We start from the raw sequence: 17,310 nt of genomic DNA, 5'->3' as shown, positions 1-17,310 counted from the left end.
TAGATAAAAAGACATGCATACAAATGTTTCATCTCATAATGTATGTCACAGTGCAAGTCTGCAATTTTGATGGGCCTTTAGTCTAGTGACAGAAAACATTTTTATGTGGGTGAAAAATGTATGATTAGTTCTGATGTAATGGTAATTCAGTAAAGATGTATTTTTGGACAGGTGCTGCTGTCATCATAAGGAGTAATGTACTAATTTAAATGAATCCAACATGCAATATTATCAATTGCCAGTAAACCTCTGCATTTAGTGGCTATGCACAAACTATGCCAGCTCCTCCTCAACAGTTCTTAGTAAAACTTTCATGGTATTTTACTTGGATACTGAGGTAAAGAATGCACATATGATTGGCATTCCACCATTAAGGATGTCAATAAATTTTTGTAGGTGACACTGTCACCACTGTTCATACTGAAAAGTTTTGAGCATGGCATCAAACATGGACATTCCTTAGAAGCATACATGATTTTTTTAACCCTGGCATAATAACTCAATACAGGTGTGTTCTAGACTTCTACTGCATTCCTCACCCTAAAAATAAATCCTATATCCACCACAGTAGAAATCTCTTATAATGTAATATGTCAAACTGTCATTGTGAAATGCCTGTAAAACCCTGCATTTTGTAAGGGACACATGTCCGTTCCCATTTAATAGCACTTTCAAATTTTGTTATACTTGGACATTAAGGTAAAAAAATGAATCTAAGACTGCCATTCTGCTCTTAATGATACACTTTATTATGCAGATAGCCACAGTGCATTGCCACTGTCTTAAAGGAAATTGTAACAGTATTATTTTTCCTATGGCAAAATGTTACTTGTCCTGGCCCTGTTATGAAGAAATCTGACTTTACTTCTGATGTAATGGCAACTTAGTCCAGTTATGTCCTGGGTATATTACACTCCTCTTCTGAAGTTCTAATAACCCCCTTAATGAAAAATGATTATAATGCAACAGTCTTCATTATTACTGTGAAATAACTGTAGATGCCTATGTATAAGACGTATATCTGTCTCCTCTATCAGTTAATGAAATTTTCAGAAAATTATCCAAGTACAACACAAGCAGTGAATGAACCATGCAGTTCACATGGAGGATAAAACATAAAACTGTTTAAAATTGGTAAGCGCTTTCACTATGAACTTCTTCAGACCATAGACAAACAGTGATGCAGGGTAAAAATCACACTTAAATAGTGAGCACTATCCAATCAAAATCCATAACTACCTAAAATGTACCAGACACTATATAAAATACATGTATAAAAGTCACAAAAAAATCATACTGATTCCATTAACCATACAGGTCAAATGCATTAAAAGCTCAACCAAATTTTAGCTATAAAAAGAACATATAATGCAGAGCTTGTGGGTAATACCATATATAAAGTACATGTCATTTAATAGAAAGCCTCTGGGACTTAAGAGCTGGCTTTACAGATGCCTTTTCATGAAGTCCCTTGCCTTTATCAGACATAAACCTCAAAATTCACTTAACCTCCTTACTTTCAGTGTGGTTCCTGATGTCACCCCCCCCCCGAATATTAGGTATAACAATATCCATTACCATGAATTTAAGTGTGGTCATTCCCTGCTAATATTGTATGTTTAGAGAGTGCACTATGTTGTGATTTAACTCTAATATTGTAGCAATGCTCTCTGATTCTGCCCCTCAACGCTCTGTCATTTTTTCCTACACAGAATGATCGACACAGCAAGCATGTTGCTAAATAAACAACATGTTGGGTTCCACAATCTGAAGATATCTTGAAAGGATAGCACTGTCCAGTATCTGGATGGACAAACCTCCCAGTATCGTCTAAATAAACCCAGAAATTGCACTGCCCACATCCGTGGGTGCAATTATCATTACCGCAATGCTGAGTAGCCTTAACAATGGGGTGGCACAACAATCTCTTCAAATTAAGTTTGTTTTTAAACCTAAATGTGGGGTCAGTCCCTATTATCCTTTGGACTGCAAGGTCCACAGTAAGGACCTCCCAACTTTTCTTAATTACATCCATAATGGCATTAACATCAGTTGTATAATACATGGGAATTTTTATTCCTCCCTGTTCAAAAACAATCTTGTTGCTCACTCCATTTCCTCCCCTACTGGAGCAATATGGGCTTGCTCTATCCTTTCTGAGGTCATGCGGGTCATGAAAACCCCTATCGATTTCCATGACGTTATATCCTCTGTCAATTAGTTTCCCTTCCATTTCTAACAGTTCATGATTAAAATCTTTGCCTGAGGCAACAAGCCTAGAGGCTCTCATTCCCTGGCCTCTTATGACATTTCTAAACACATATTTGGGGTGCATGCTGCACCTATGTAACAGGGTGTTCTTAGAGCAGCTTTTTCTATATACCCCCATATTCACTAGGCCATTATTCAGTCTTTCAACATCAAGGTAGATGATTTTATGCATGGAATAGGTCATACTAAACTAAACTGTAAATAACTTGTCATACCATTCAACTGAAGCAAAAATAGGTCTAGAGCTCTTTGTGTACCCATCCAAATAAAAAAGAGATATACAAAATGACAATAGAAGGGAATGAACCTCATAAATGCCTCCATTTTAAAGAGGGTATCTTCCTCCCAGAGAGCTAGGAACATGTTGGCATAGCTGTTGACACACGAGGTGCCCATAGCTACACCATCTTTCTGTGTATGTATGTGTGTGTATATATATATATATATATATATATATATATATATATATATATATATATATATATATATATATATATATATATACATTTCCATCAAATAAGAAAAATAAGAACACATTATTCTCAAGTACTACTTCTAAATATAGGCATAACAAGTCTCTGTCTTCATATGCACCATGTCTGTTGAGATATCGTTGTACAGATTCAATACCTATCTCATTGGGTATGATGGTAAATAATGATTGTACATCCAGAGTAACAAAATAAAACACACTGTCACTATTCAATACATTGGTGAAACTGTACAGATCAATTAAGAACTGTTTAGTATTTCTTAGGACATAAGGATTTTCATCTAGGACTGGACATAGGAACTTCTCTATACAGAGTGAAAAGGGCTCAGTAATCTAGCCCCTTCTGGCCACTATAGGTCTCATTGGAGGTTTAAGCCCATTTTTATGGATCTTTGGTAGACCTTACATTCCTCTTCTGAAGAGTTTTAATAATCACCCTTAATGGAAAATGATTATAATGCAACATTCTTCACTATTATTGTGAAATAACTGTAGATGCATATGTATAAGAAGTATATCTGTCTCCTTTGTCAGTTAATAACATTTTCAGAAAATTATGCTTAATTACTCAGGGGCACACCAAAAACTGCTATTTGACCTTTAATGACATAAATGTGATTAAGCTTCCCATCAATGCTAGTGTCCATTTGTTCTTCAGCTTTAAGCATTCCACCTGGATCTGAGATGGAAGTTGTTTGAGAGTCCATCATTCAGGCAGCCATGAGGGTTATTTGTGCTCTTGTATAGATTCTGGCAATGAGTGCATTTTGGCTAGCCTAATGCAAACACATTGGTGGAGTAATGCACACTCACTATGAAGACACCACCACCATTTGTTGTCTTGGTTAGCCTAGCACCCACCCCAAGACCTCCTTTCATCTGAGGAGAGTAGTAGCAAAGTATGCAACTGTTTTCACTTTTCCCTACACCCGCAGGATGAGTCTAACATTGCCTTCGGATACCTGAGACACTAGTCAAACTTGGGTCACCTGGGCTAATGTTGAGGCTTTATCCTACTATGCCATCAGTGCTAGCTTATCTGTAAAATGGATGGTGACATTTTCTAATAAATGTTTTGGAACAAAAATCTACATATGTATGTATAAATTGCATATAGGATTTGGTGTGTTTTTAGATATAGAGGTAATGGAACTGATGCATGTTGAATTTCAACTTTCACTTGAAATTCTGATAGCTGGAAGGAACTGTAATCCTCACAACAGCAAGGCTGTGTGCAAATACTTGAACTACATACCAAGTTTAAGGTTATGGTGCACTGTAGAATGCCCTTACTCCAATGTACAGCAATCGCAGAGTTAGTATATGCAAGTAACAAGGATGTGGGAGTGCAGCCCTTTGCCCCCATAATAAGCGGACTCCCCCCTACAAAGCGCTGTTACTAGTATTTGACCAAGTGTCAACACTTGTATTCATTGTATAATTGGAATTTTCTTTTTCAGAGTAACAAGACTCTCAGGTAAGGGTTTCACACTTCTGGTAGGGAGCCTTGAAGTTCTGAGTGTTATTTTAAAATGCCTGGTAAGGTTTTTTATTTTCAGTCCTGGACTCCTGGACATTTCAAATGAAGGAAACCATCACTTTAATGCCAAATGAATAGTAGTTTTAATTCTTATAACAGCATACTGCAATTATGATTTTATGCATTAAATTTGCCTTATGAGAAAAAGACATATATAATACATATGCCTTGAGAAAAAACGTGTATGCTGTGAATTTAATCTAAACAAATTTTGAGTAGGTGTGCTCTGATTTTATATTAATAGTAATAATTTTTATAAGTCAAAACATGTAGTGTTTTCAGTTTGTTTTTAAGTTATCACAATCATAGTTTGTTCCTTTTATATGCACACAATCCCTGTAGAATATGCCCCTTCTGAGTTCACCTCTAACTATGCGATCATATAATATTTCGATAGATAACAGCCAATTCTTTCTTTTTTTTTTTTTTTTTCATACATTCCACCCTATCCAGAGTGCACATGTATACTATATGACAAGCCAGATTCACTTCTCATTTAATTGTGTTCAGTTGATAGCAGTTGTCAGGCTCACTTGATGTAAAACTGCCCCCAGTAACAAATGCCAGTTTCCAAATGACTACTCCTCTGACAGCGATGAAGTGACGCATTATGGCCATAGTGGTGTGTTTTAGCTTCTTGCTTGCTTTTCTCTCTCTCTTTCTCTCTTGTACACTCACTGACACAAGCACTCTCACTATTGCATATATTGCCACTGGCAATTCAGATTGACAGTCACTTTCTCACGAGTGCCTTTCCATCCCCATAGAATAACTACTTTCTGACTGAATGCACCTATGTTTGACTTTGATCGAATGAAAACAATCCTGGCCACAATAATATGCAATATTTCAGTTCATTACACACACAGCTCTGAAAAAGCCACATCAGTAATTTACTTACACATGCAGCCTGCCTCCACACTCACCCCAAGCAACCACTATCTGATGTTTGACTGCAAACATTATCTGGCTTCATGTCAGGAATTGTTCATTATATGTATATGTAGTTATGTAACCATTCATCATTCACTACCAAAATAAAATAATTATCCATACATATGCACACATGCAGAGATCATTGCTTTGCTTTCACATAATGCTTACCTTTCTACTTTTGAAAAAACACTTTTCTGGCTTGTTATACCATTTATGCTTGACTAAGTGTTATCAGGTCACCTGCCAGGGACAGCAGTTGCTGTTATTTTAGATCTTCCAATTGCTGCTGAAAGAAAAAACAAATTATTTTTGTCATTGCTGTTGGCAGAGTGTGGGATGATATTGCCTCATGTGTGATGTATCACAATGCAAAGGATTGTAAACCAGCTTCTCAAATCTTAAATGAATATAATTCACTAAACAGCTGCTGCAGTCAGAAACATATTTGTAGGGAGGCCAACCCCACCTGCCCACCCCATCTGGGGGATTTTATCTCCCCCACACCTCTCTATTATGTATACTATTCCATTGTCCTAAAAAAGCAGGGAAAGGAAAAAAATAGCAGTCTTGTACAATCAGTGATAGGAAAATGCCTACATCATGCGATTATCTACAAGCAAGTGAAACTTAAAAAAAAAACATAAATAATCCTGCAGTAGACCCCAATCAAATGGTCATTATTCAGGGGTTGAAAAGCTGTCCTTAATATTGTTCATAGCTTGCTGCCATGCCAGCAGTTAGCTTTCACTTAGTTATGTAAAAAAATATCTGACAGTTGTTACCTTTTCCATATAGCAGTCTTGTCAAATGAGAGATTTGTTAAGCTCACACTTCAGTCATGTCCAAGTAACCACTGCCACAGCTTACTCTGTATAGTTAAAGACTATGGACTAGCTGGCCATGACCTATTATGTAAGAAGGTTGAAGTGAGATGCATGCCAGTGAATTACTTGACATCTCATTTCCAGGTTCATTTTAGGGCTATGTTCATCTGTTTCTTTGAGCTAAATATTATCCCTGAAATATAAGGATGTAAGTGTGTTTTTTTTTTTTTTTAATTACAATTTTTTTTAGTTTTAAAATTAGAAATGAAATACTGAGTTTTCCCAGAATAAGATATTCTGGCCAGTTCATCTAGTGCCAAGATAACTGCTACTGAAAAGGGTTAAAGAAGCTATCCATATCTCCAAGATATTGAGAGCTCCTGCCCTGTATCTAACTTTCCTTTCAATAGGATAGTTATATACATGTAGCTTGAGTCCTTTCTAACTGCCTTTTACTGCATGATCCGTGTCACTCTGGTTTCTGGATCTTTAATAAGAATGAGACTACCTTCGTCAAGCTTATGAATGACCAAGTGTTGAGGGATCAACAGCTTTATTCTCTCCTGGTCCTCCAAAATCATAATCTGCATTTGATACAACAGATCTTGGAATACTGATTGGAAATATTTGAACGGTCTGTTTTTTCTACATAGTCCTTGACTAGTTTGCCTGTTCTCATAATACTTGTAGAGGGCTGTCTGTAGAACTGATACCATTTTGAAATATCCCTGCATTACTAAATTCCATAGGTCTCAATCCTGGTTCTCTTCTCTCCCCCCTCCTTTTTTGCTTCATAATTTCTGGCCACCCGAATACTGCCACCATCTATTGCCAGATCTACCACTTTCTCCTTTGACCCCTGAACTTTGTCGATCTTGATGCTGGAGCCATTGTGGATCTTAAGGGCATCCTGGGGGGGGGGGGGGGGTCATGCTGATAACTGCTACTCTCAGGAGTTTTTTTATTTAATGACCTACCCCCCCATTCATCTATTCTGTCAAAAGGCTACTTACCCCTGTGAACCATGCTTCCCTTCAGGGTGAGCCTAGACAAATGCCTTCCCCAGACAGGCACAACTATCCCTCCCTGCCAATGCAGCAGGTGCCCAAGAAGCTACTGACACCTAGGTTGTTTGGACCATATTTAGGGCTTTATCCCTCTGTCACACAACTAGCTAATCCTGCCTCTGCCACTGGTTCGGAATGTCATAAGAATTGTTTCATTCCTTATTCCTTTGTTAATACAATTTTACATCCACTTTTCTCAAGAACTGGTGACCACTTCTGGTACCTTTAAGCGCTGTTTGGTTACCATCCTTAACTGTATGACTGTCATTTCAAGCTAAAACAGTTCTTGATGGTGACATTATCAGTGCATGCAGCTGTTATGAACTCTGCAGTTCCTTGTCTCTTCATAATCTGGGGTAAATAGACTGCATTTTTGCCTAGGAGGTAAGATTTGGCTGATATTTGACCATTCTCTTCGGAGCATTGCATACATCAAGTCTCTTGTTCCATTGAGAACTGATGGTTATTCTTGCTCTAGGATCTTGTTTAATTTAGTGCAATGCTCTTTTTTTTCTTTGAGCTTAGATCCAAAACTCACACTGATTTCTGGTAGTCCTGTGTCTCTGGGATCATTTTGCCCATTCTTCAGAGCCTCCATTAGCTACTGGTGGTCTGGAGGTTGGTATATAGGTTACTGCTGTTGGCCTGCCTTACTGTGCATACCTTGGCTCTTGTCTATCTAGAATCCTACCTTGATAGTGATTCCTCTTGATGTTTCAGGAGTCTACTTGATATTAATTTTCTTATCAGGCTATACTCGTGGAATTTGTTGGCTCATTAGCTGTTTGAGAATGCCGGTAAAACAGAAATCATAAATCTGGCAATTAAAAGTTTTAAGTCAATGTATTTATTCTGCTTTAATATAATATACGTTAACTGCTTGCTTGATCTCCAGATGTAAGGCCTCAAAGTTGATTTGATTGAACAGTTGACAATTCAAATGACTGCATAGTGATCACTTTAACAATTAAGTGACCACTTAATTGTGTTGTACTTAAGTTTCACCCACATCTGCATCTATCCCTACAACTGAATTCCAGCACAGTAATGTTAAGCCTACATCACTTCTCTATAATATTGTATATCCCAATAGCCCATCTTGGTCTAAAAATCTAGTCATCAAACACTCAGTCATACAATTATGTATAGTTAACAATCATGTTCTGTTCTTTTACTTAGTTATACTTAGACTCACTATCAGTTCATTAATATGATGCATCATTATGCTATCTGTACTTTGCTTTATTATCTGGTCTCCTATACAATGTATTAATGCCATCTCTAGTTGCAAGCCCATTATATTGTACTGGTCTTATGTAATTTCCATTCCATTCCAGTGGTGCAGCGGTAGCATTGTCACCTCAGAGCAAGAAGTTCTCCAGTCCAATTCTCTGTGTTCGTGTGGGTTTCCTCCGGGTACTCTGGTTCCCTCCCACATTACAAAGACATGCATCTGGAGTGTTTCTAAAAATTGGCTTTGGTCCAAGTCAGACTTACCCGGTAAACAAATGTTAAATAACTAAATAAATATGATTCAAGAGCTATGGACCAGGGTCATGCTTGAAATGCTTCCTCAGACCTGTTCCCTTACCTGGTTTAAAAAACACTAAATAGAACATGAAAGCATCCAGTTTAAAGTCAATAATTATTGCTGAAGTTGCCACAAGCACTTGATTTGCTGTGATTCAATGTGGTTGTTGTCAGAGTGGTGATGTAACAATTTACTTTTACTTTCTTTCCAAGTCTCGTGAACATTGTAATCTTTCTAACCCAAAAGGGATGTAACGTTGACCATAATAACTTCTCTTTGAGCCCACTGATACAGAAGTTCTCCATGGTTGCCATTTCTGCATTGACATTTCTCTACAGTTTGAACATCAACCATACTACCTTTTGAACATGGCCTGAAATGATAACTTATGTAAAAAGTATATCCAGTTCTCATACTCCCTAGTATCCTGCTGTGCTAAACCATCTGCAGCAAAATTTTAAGAATCTTTAAGTCTTGGCTATTCTGTACCAGCAAATTTCGATCCCAGACCTGGAAAGCTAATTTAACAGATTATGGTACGTGACCAGTAAGGACAACTCTACCTTACAGATACATTTGTAACTTTTGAGGGGCCCCTACAATCCCCAGAGACTTTCACAATTGTACAGTATGGGTTCTATGCAGACAAAAGCCAATGGATGAGGTATACAGCCAAATCTTCATTTCTCTCTGTGGATTAACTTCGTAAAGTGCATTCCTCAGATCATGATCTGAAATCCCTATGTGTATCATAAATTCCTGAGTGAGGTTAGGGTTGGACAGTTGAGTGGAGCCAGTCAATACCTCTTTATTTCCTTGGAAAGCCTGACCACAGGTGGGAGTCCAAAGCACCTTGGCTGGCCTAAGAGAAGTGGCCAGTGTGCTGCAGTAACCAACAAGCTCTCTGTAATACTCTGATCTTCTGAGAAGTGCCCTCATCTGTCTTTTGATAGAGGAGGCCATACCTGAGAGTCTTTCTTCTTGACAAGCTTTTGTAATCTGTTACCATATATATATATATATATATATATATATATATATACATATGTTTTTTTCTGTGCTTGGTACAGCTGCATATTTACCTTACTTTTAAAGTACTTTTTTGTAAAGTATATATTGTAGCTTTTTTGTGAATATATTGCATAACAACTACAAACACAAACTTTTCTTGTACATTTTTCTTTGTATGGTTAATGTGAATATATTTTACAGGACACTTGCTTTTACTTTGTTCATGAGACTCTATGTGATTTAAGTTGTCTTTATCCTGTAATTGTCTTCTTGGCCTGGGTTGTGGCTGAAAAGGGCTCTTGGGCCAACTCATTTACCTGTTACCAAATGCAAAGTAAATAAAAGAAACCTTCCTTCTACACAAGTTAAGACACATAGGCCCCTGCTGTCTGACTTGTTTGCCTTTACTGTTAAACCTGTCCTTCTCCGTTACTGCAGACCTCTAAAAAGTCTCTTCATGCCACATCTGCCATAGATAATGATGGTATCTGGGAAAATGCATTTAGTTTGTCTCCACCTGCTGTCAGGGGGCAGTTGGGCAATAGGAAAGTTGCTGGGATAGTTTTCATCCCAGTGGGCATTTTAGTAAATGCATATAGCCCAAAGGGAGCAACAAAAGTGGTCTGTCTTGATTCTGGTGTCAAGTATTTGCTCTCAGCCCTTAGTTTAATAGGTAATGGTGAAGCACTTTGCCCTACCCAATTGTTTAAAATTTATTCGTGTTAGGCACTGGATATCTGTTCTAGCCTATGCAGAACTTTATGCTGTCATCCTTTTTTTTTCAGAAATGGCAGCATAACTGAAATCTAATGGCTATTATTGTCTTAGATTATCCCAATGTACAATACCTCCTTCACTTGGTCTGTTTAGCTGTTCAGACATTGGCCATGGAATGTGCTTTAGTGTTCCTCGAGTCCTTGTATCCATGCCTGGTCATCGAGGTGCACTCTTCCAGCTTCCCTGTGCCTTCACTAGTTTAGTTACCAGTTAAGTAAAGAGTGAGATGTCAGATTGAGCAGCACTGAGACTGTGTATTACGGATTCCTCTTTGTCCTCCCCTCTGTGCTACTACATACAATGAACACTTATGCTGCTCAAGCCGTGTGAGACTTATGTTAACATGATAGTCTGTTTTTACATCCAGTTTGGCAGTTCTGTTGCACAGTTAACATCATTCAGCAAATAGGCAGAGCTTAAAGGCCCACTTGTACTGTTTGCATCTTCTTTCAGGTGCTGACTAGTACCATCACATCTAGTACAGCCATGTACTTCTGGGCTGTAAAACTCCAGTCATCTTGGGAGTTTTGTCTTGTAAATGACAGGTATTCATCTGCCAAGCTGATGAGCTCCCAGAACCTGTCCTGAAGTTAGGATATATTTTAAACTAGTCTCTCCACGGGAGTAACAGTAACACAGATGCACAGACACACACCCTAAATCCAGGGTTGTATCCCCCTGTGATTCTACAGCAATCTAAATGAAAATTCAGTAGACTGTCTTAGGACACAACACTGATTAAAAAAAAAAAAAAATGATATACTTGTTTCAGTTTCTCTTATAAATGATCTGGAGATGTTTTCAATAGTATGAAGTTGAACTGTTCCACAACGCCATAAGTTTTGTAGGTAGTATGGAAGAGTCTGTTTTATTCCATAAGGTTTCTACATACAACCTCACCAGCACTAATATGTAGCTACCCCCCATCTGTCAGAATTTGAGGAAAAGTCCACCATTTGCCATGTTGATAGGTACCCAGTGGTGGTGCTTATGTACCATAATGTACCATGTACCACTCTGTAAGCACTTGTACGAGTGCATGGATTGTGCTATCCCAAACAGAACCAAGATGCTATCCTCCAAAAAAAGGAAGCCAATCTGGTGGTCCCCTGCCATAAACAAACTGTACAACAGAAGGAAGAAACTGTTGCAAAAGAGAGTTAAATCCCATGAGTGGAGGAGCTCCCTGGTCAGCCTCAGTAAGAAGGTGAGATCCCTTATAAGATCCTCCAAAGCTAGCTACGAAAACAAAATCGCCACTAAATCCAAGGACAACCACAAAGCATTCTACAGCTATGTCAAAAATCTAGATGGCAACACCCAGATCTGTTCTGAGTTACAGCACAAAGGCACAAAAATTACAGAACCAACTGATATTGCCAACATCCTGGCAGATCGGATCAGTGCTAACTTTACCCCCCTCTCACCCCCTAAAGGGCCCATATCGATACAGGAAGAATGCAGAGTCCCCTGTAATCACAACTATGCAGGTAAAAGCTGCACTCTCTCTAAAGCCAAAAACACAGCATCCATGAGATTGGGCAACATCCCAGGCTGCGTTTTACACTAACTTCAGAACGAACTGGCTCCCCACTTAAGCACCATGTTTAATAATAGCCTCGCATCAGGCTTTGTGCCCACCGAATGGCGCACAGCAACAGTTATCCCACTCCAAAAAGGGGGAGCCACCACTGATCCCAGGAACTATCTACCTATTAGCCTGACAAGCCTGGTCTGCAAGGCCATGGAACGTATCATCATGGAACTCATAAACAAAGACATTGGTAACCTTCAAACTCTGGATCCCACCCAGTTCGGGTTTGTGAAAGGCAGATCATGCCTCCTGAACCTGATCAACTTCTTTGAGGCAGTCACCAAAGCTGTGGATAAGGGTAAGGTGGTTCACACAGCCTATCTTGACCTCGCCAAGGCTTTTGACACCATCCCCCATTCTGGAATTATAGCTAAACTCACTAAACTAGGTATACATCCCTACGTTACAAGATGGGTTGCCAACTGGCTCACTGACAGAACCCACACTGTAAAAGTTGCAGACTCCAAATCTGACCTCAAGGCAGTGACAAGTGGAGTGCCACAGGGTTCAGTCTTGGGACCTCTCCTGTTTGGTATCTAAAAGTACAGGCTAACACAGAAGGCCTCTGGCTGACTAAGTTCGCAGATGACTGCAAACTAGGAGCCATAGTCAAGTCCCAAAATGATGTGGGCATCCTACAGAAGGGCCTCACTGAGACAGATGCCTGGTGTCAGAGCTATGGCCTCAAGCTCAATGCCAAAACGTGCAGTGTTATCCCCTTTGGTAAAAACACTGTACACATGAACTACCACATAGGCAGCAATCTACTTAACACCGAATGTGTGTTAAGAGACCTTGGGACCCAGGTGGACAGTAGTCTCTCCTTTTGATAGTCACATTGCCACAGTAGTCAGGAAGTCCTACGTGGCACACATCATAAAGGGGTTCTCATCCAGGAAAAAAGAGGTCATTGTTCCACTCGTTACTCATTAGATCTATTGTAGAGTACAGCGCCCCTTTTGGAATGTACCTCACAAGACCTCTGCAGCAGCTGGAAAGGCCACAGAAATACCTCACAAAGAGGATTACTGGCCTCAAACAAATGCCCTACACTGACTGCCTCAAACTACAGCTTTACTCCATAGCATATCGCCTACTCTGAGGTGATCTCTGCCTAACATATAAAGCTGTGTCAAACCCAGAGCTGTTGGACATGCTACACCTAAAGAAATCCCAATCCCTCCAGGCTACATGCTCTAGGGACCTAAACCTTGTCACCACAATAAACAGGACATGCTGGAGGGATAGATTCCTGTCCCAGAGACTTCCTATACTCTGGAACAAGCTACCCATCTATGTCAAGCAAAGTTCTTCATTAGCACTCTTCAAGAAAATCTTGATGAGTGGATGGGAAATAGGAAATACACCCCGGGGATCACTTCTGTGTCTCTGCTGGACAGTGGCACAGGAAAATAACTTTCTTGGGTGGCATAAGCTATGGTACCTTGCTGGCTAGGCTTATGTAGGCCCTTGGGCTGATAGCCTAGTACTTACCTATGAACCTGTTATGTACCCTAGTTCGCTACTAAGAAAAAAAAATATCAGTGGTACCCGAGGTCCTGAATGGTCTCAAATTATCTGTGGCCACTCTAAAATTATTCCTTATTAAGAGAAAGGCATTAGACTCTGGCTTTTTTCCTCTTCCTTGCCTATCCTTTGGCAATGTTCATAAGTTGTAAAATACCCTACCAATTTTTTTTTTCAGTGGTGGGCAGTATAAACTGTTCCTAAACATGTCCTTGTATTTTATGCCTACATCGCATGAAGAAAAATGAGCCAATGCTAACATTTTCCTGTGTTAAGCCCCTGGGCTACAACCGCTGGACTACCTTTTCCTCTAGTCATCCTTAAGGAGACCACCACTCTTGATGAACAACCATCTACACTGGTATAACTCCACATGTTCATCAAGATCTGAAGCAAACAACCATCGACACTGCTATAACTCTGCCTGCTCGTCGGATCTGAAGCCCACAACCATCTACACTGCTATAACTCCGACTGCTTGTCAAGATCTGAAGCCCACATTACTAACATTAAGTAGTTCAACATAAAACGTAGCAGTGGTGTTTCACCAATGTCTCACTTTATGACCCTTTTTAATTCACTTTCTAAAGCAAATTGTGTATATTTCAACTGTGTCTTGTAGTTTTGATTTTCCACTGTTATACAGCTCTTCGAGTAGCCAAATTCTCTGCCTGTATTAGAGCTGGGAACAATGGTGAAGTTATTTAAGCCTCCAACCCTAGGTTACTCATCTCAGTCTTATTTGTGGGAAAATTCATATGGAGTAAATTATTCTTAAGTCCATAGTTCACAACAAAACATTTAATAAAACAGATGCAAGTACAAGCTTTCACGTATTCACTTTCACTCTATACCTATATGATGTAGAATGTCACCTCTAGCAGCCTACATACATTCTTGCATTCCAAAGTATTTTCTGGAAAATCAACATAAAAAGCATAATACAATGACATGTAAATATTTTATGAACGATAAAAGCTATTATAGTGGTTAAAACAGAAATTATATCATTAAAAAGTCGGATCCAAAAATATTTTGATCCCATAAAAAGCTGTGGATGTTAACTGGAAGATTAAAATAAGGTGTTTTAGGCTTGAATGACATAAAATGACAGACATGGAATGCAAAAAAGCACATGATCAGATAATTAATAATGCCTGTATCTGGAGCGTAAAACTGTTTTTCAAGAGTAAGTCTCATTTAGGCCAGGTGACTGGACAACATTATATCTAGTCATATTCTTTGCAATCAGTCTTATATCACCTCATCTTCTGTCCTGACAGCTAACTTGTTACACACAGAACATGAAAGAATGTTCAGCACTCATCAATGAAATTTGTTTAGCTAAAACATTACTTGGACTTTTTTATCATAGGCATGCTGCATCACACAATCTCCTAAATTTTTGTTCAACTTACCAACATAAAATGCAATACACAAAGTGCATATTCTCACAATATATTGTGCTTAAATCAACAAAACATCTTTTCATACTCTGATGTTCAAAGTGATCAGTTTACAGCAATAGTTCTTAGAAAGGTGACCTGTCCCACTTCTGCTGCTCCATCCACATTCAAAGAGATCATTTTGTAACAGACCTGATGCTAAGATTTAACTTGCTCTTGTATATAAACGTTGCCCAACCAATTTCTCAATATCAGTTAAACATTAGCAATAGATTTACAATTACTATCAAATGACATCACATAGGAAAGGCTATCCTCCCTATCATAACATCTCTCAGTACAGCAGTCCAGGTATGGGCACGTTCTTCTATGTTTTAGGGATTTAACATACAATAGTCAATATGTATAAAATTACAATTCTAGGATTGCTTTATCAAACTCCATTTCATCTGTGGTCAACCTTGAAAGTTCACAGAGCTGTCCTTTCATAATATTACTATAGATACAATTAGGATGCATACTACTATGATGTAGATAGTTCAGTATCTTTCAAGTTTATTTTATATATATATATATAACATATATATATATATATATATATATATATATATATATATATATATATATATATATATATTATACACACACACACATATACATACATACGTACACACACATCTAAAAACTCATGCTTTTGATGGATGACTTCATATCAAAGCTCAAAAGTGGTACTAGATTTTATATATTGTACAAAGGTACCTAATGCAATTAACTCAGAGCCCCATATCAGAAAAATATCATCCACAAACCTTGCACAAACTAAAATGGAATTTCACAAACTATTGCTATCACTAATCACATAATTTGTTTCTGTCATATAACACAAGGTTGGCATATTACTAAAAACTATCTGTTTCCCAAGCACATAACACAAGGTTTGCCATATTACTAATATAATCTGTTTCCCAAGCATATAACATGAGGTTTGTATATGCAACTTTGTGCAGTGGCAATATCATAGCCAATGAGGTTAATTCAAGGCATGATTATTGCTAATTGAAAACTATTCCCAGTTCGTATGGAAAGGGAAATCCATGTTGGTGCCCCATTAGAAACGATACTGGCAGTAGTCTCTTATGAAGAACAGGGTTCAGGGAGGTCAAATCTTTCTTTTAACAGGTTCAGGGAGGTCAAATCTTTCTTTTAACTACGGATGTTAAGTTTGACCACTTACTATCTCATTGTCTTTGCACTTAACAAGTAGTCGAGAAGCCCAATTTAAAAAATAAGAAACACTTTGAATAATACTAGTGTTGGATATCAAGATGCAATAAAATGTTTGTTTTTAGGAAGAATTTTAAAGCCTAAATCTCTCCTCAGCCTGCCTAAATAACTAGATGGAACCACAAACACAAGGCTTAACAAACTTTTGCAGCTTTTTTGTAATTTTATTTGTTTATTTTACATTTGTTTACCAGGATAGTCTGACTGGGAAAAATTCATTTTCAATGGAGGCCCGGGGAGAAAAGCTCCACATAGTAACAGTAAATAATAACATTAACATAATGATACTTTTTATATACTGTTAAAAGAATTGACAGTGATCTTGTAATATAAATTGCATATACAGTAGATAAAATCTGGTAGAGTTGGCTAAATTTTTTGGGAAATTCCAACAATACAGATGTGTAATATAGGAAAGTCAGATTCTATGATACTTATTGTGAGTTGCGGCTTTCATTGGTCTATAGTTGCATACAGAACTTAATTATGCAGTGTAGTATACAATATGGAGTAAAGAAAGGGAGTCTAGAGTAAGTAACGTATATTGTAACACTTCCTGTTCATTTATATTAATGAAGAGAGAACGGTAGAGTGAGGAAGGTCAAGGTGAGAAGACAGGGAAAACAAAAAGATTTTGATGGTGAAGATGAGTTAGAGTTTTTGTTAAAGTTAGTGTGATAGCTGACAGGTAAAATAAAAAAAAATACTAGAAAGGTGTACGTGTCATATAATATGTTGTCGAGAGTTTTATGAGAGAGTCAGAAATACTTCTTTCATAGTTAGCCTGGGCTGTTACATGAGCAGAGCCATGAGTCTGATAAATGATTTTTGAGTAGCTTTTAAAATTGGGTTGAATTTGGGGTGGTTCTAATAGACTGAGGTAGCAGGTTCCAGGTTTTAGGAACATGGCAGACCCCTACAGTGTTTTTAGATTTGGTGACTTGGAGTAGTGATTTGTTTGCTGAGCGAAGTATACATATGTTAGAGTATGGAGTAATGAGTGAATACTCTCAAAATCTACTATGAGAGATTGCAAATTCTAAATAAAA

General features: G+C 38.1%; 1 protein-coding gene and 1 pseudogene across 1 annotated transcript in view; both read left to right on the top strand.

The window, feature by feature from the left end:
- The window catches only part of DIRAS1 (DIRAS family GTPase 1), a 371,581-nt gene that overhangs the window by 70,130 nt on the left and 284,141 nt on the right, over positions 1 to 17,310 (top strand). The gene's annotated exons all lie outside the window — the stretch shown is intronic.
- LOC122788470 lies at positions 15,973 to 16,055 on the top strand (annotated as a pseudogene).

Source organism: Protopterus annectens, chromosome 13.part0, assembly GCF_019279795.1.
Source record: "Protopterus annectens isolate FY-2018-M chromosome 13.part0, PAN1.0, whole genome shotgun sequence".
Taxonomy (NCBI): domain Eukaryota; kingdom Metazoa; phylum Chordata; order Ceratodontiformes; family Protopteridae; genus Protopterus; species Protopterus annectens.
The sequence above is the reverse complement of the archived record's forward strand: the minus strand, read 5'-3'. Positions and strand labels throughout refer to the sequence as shown.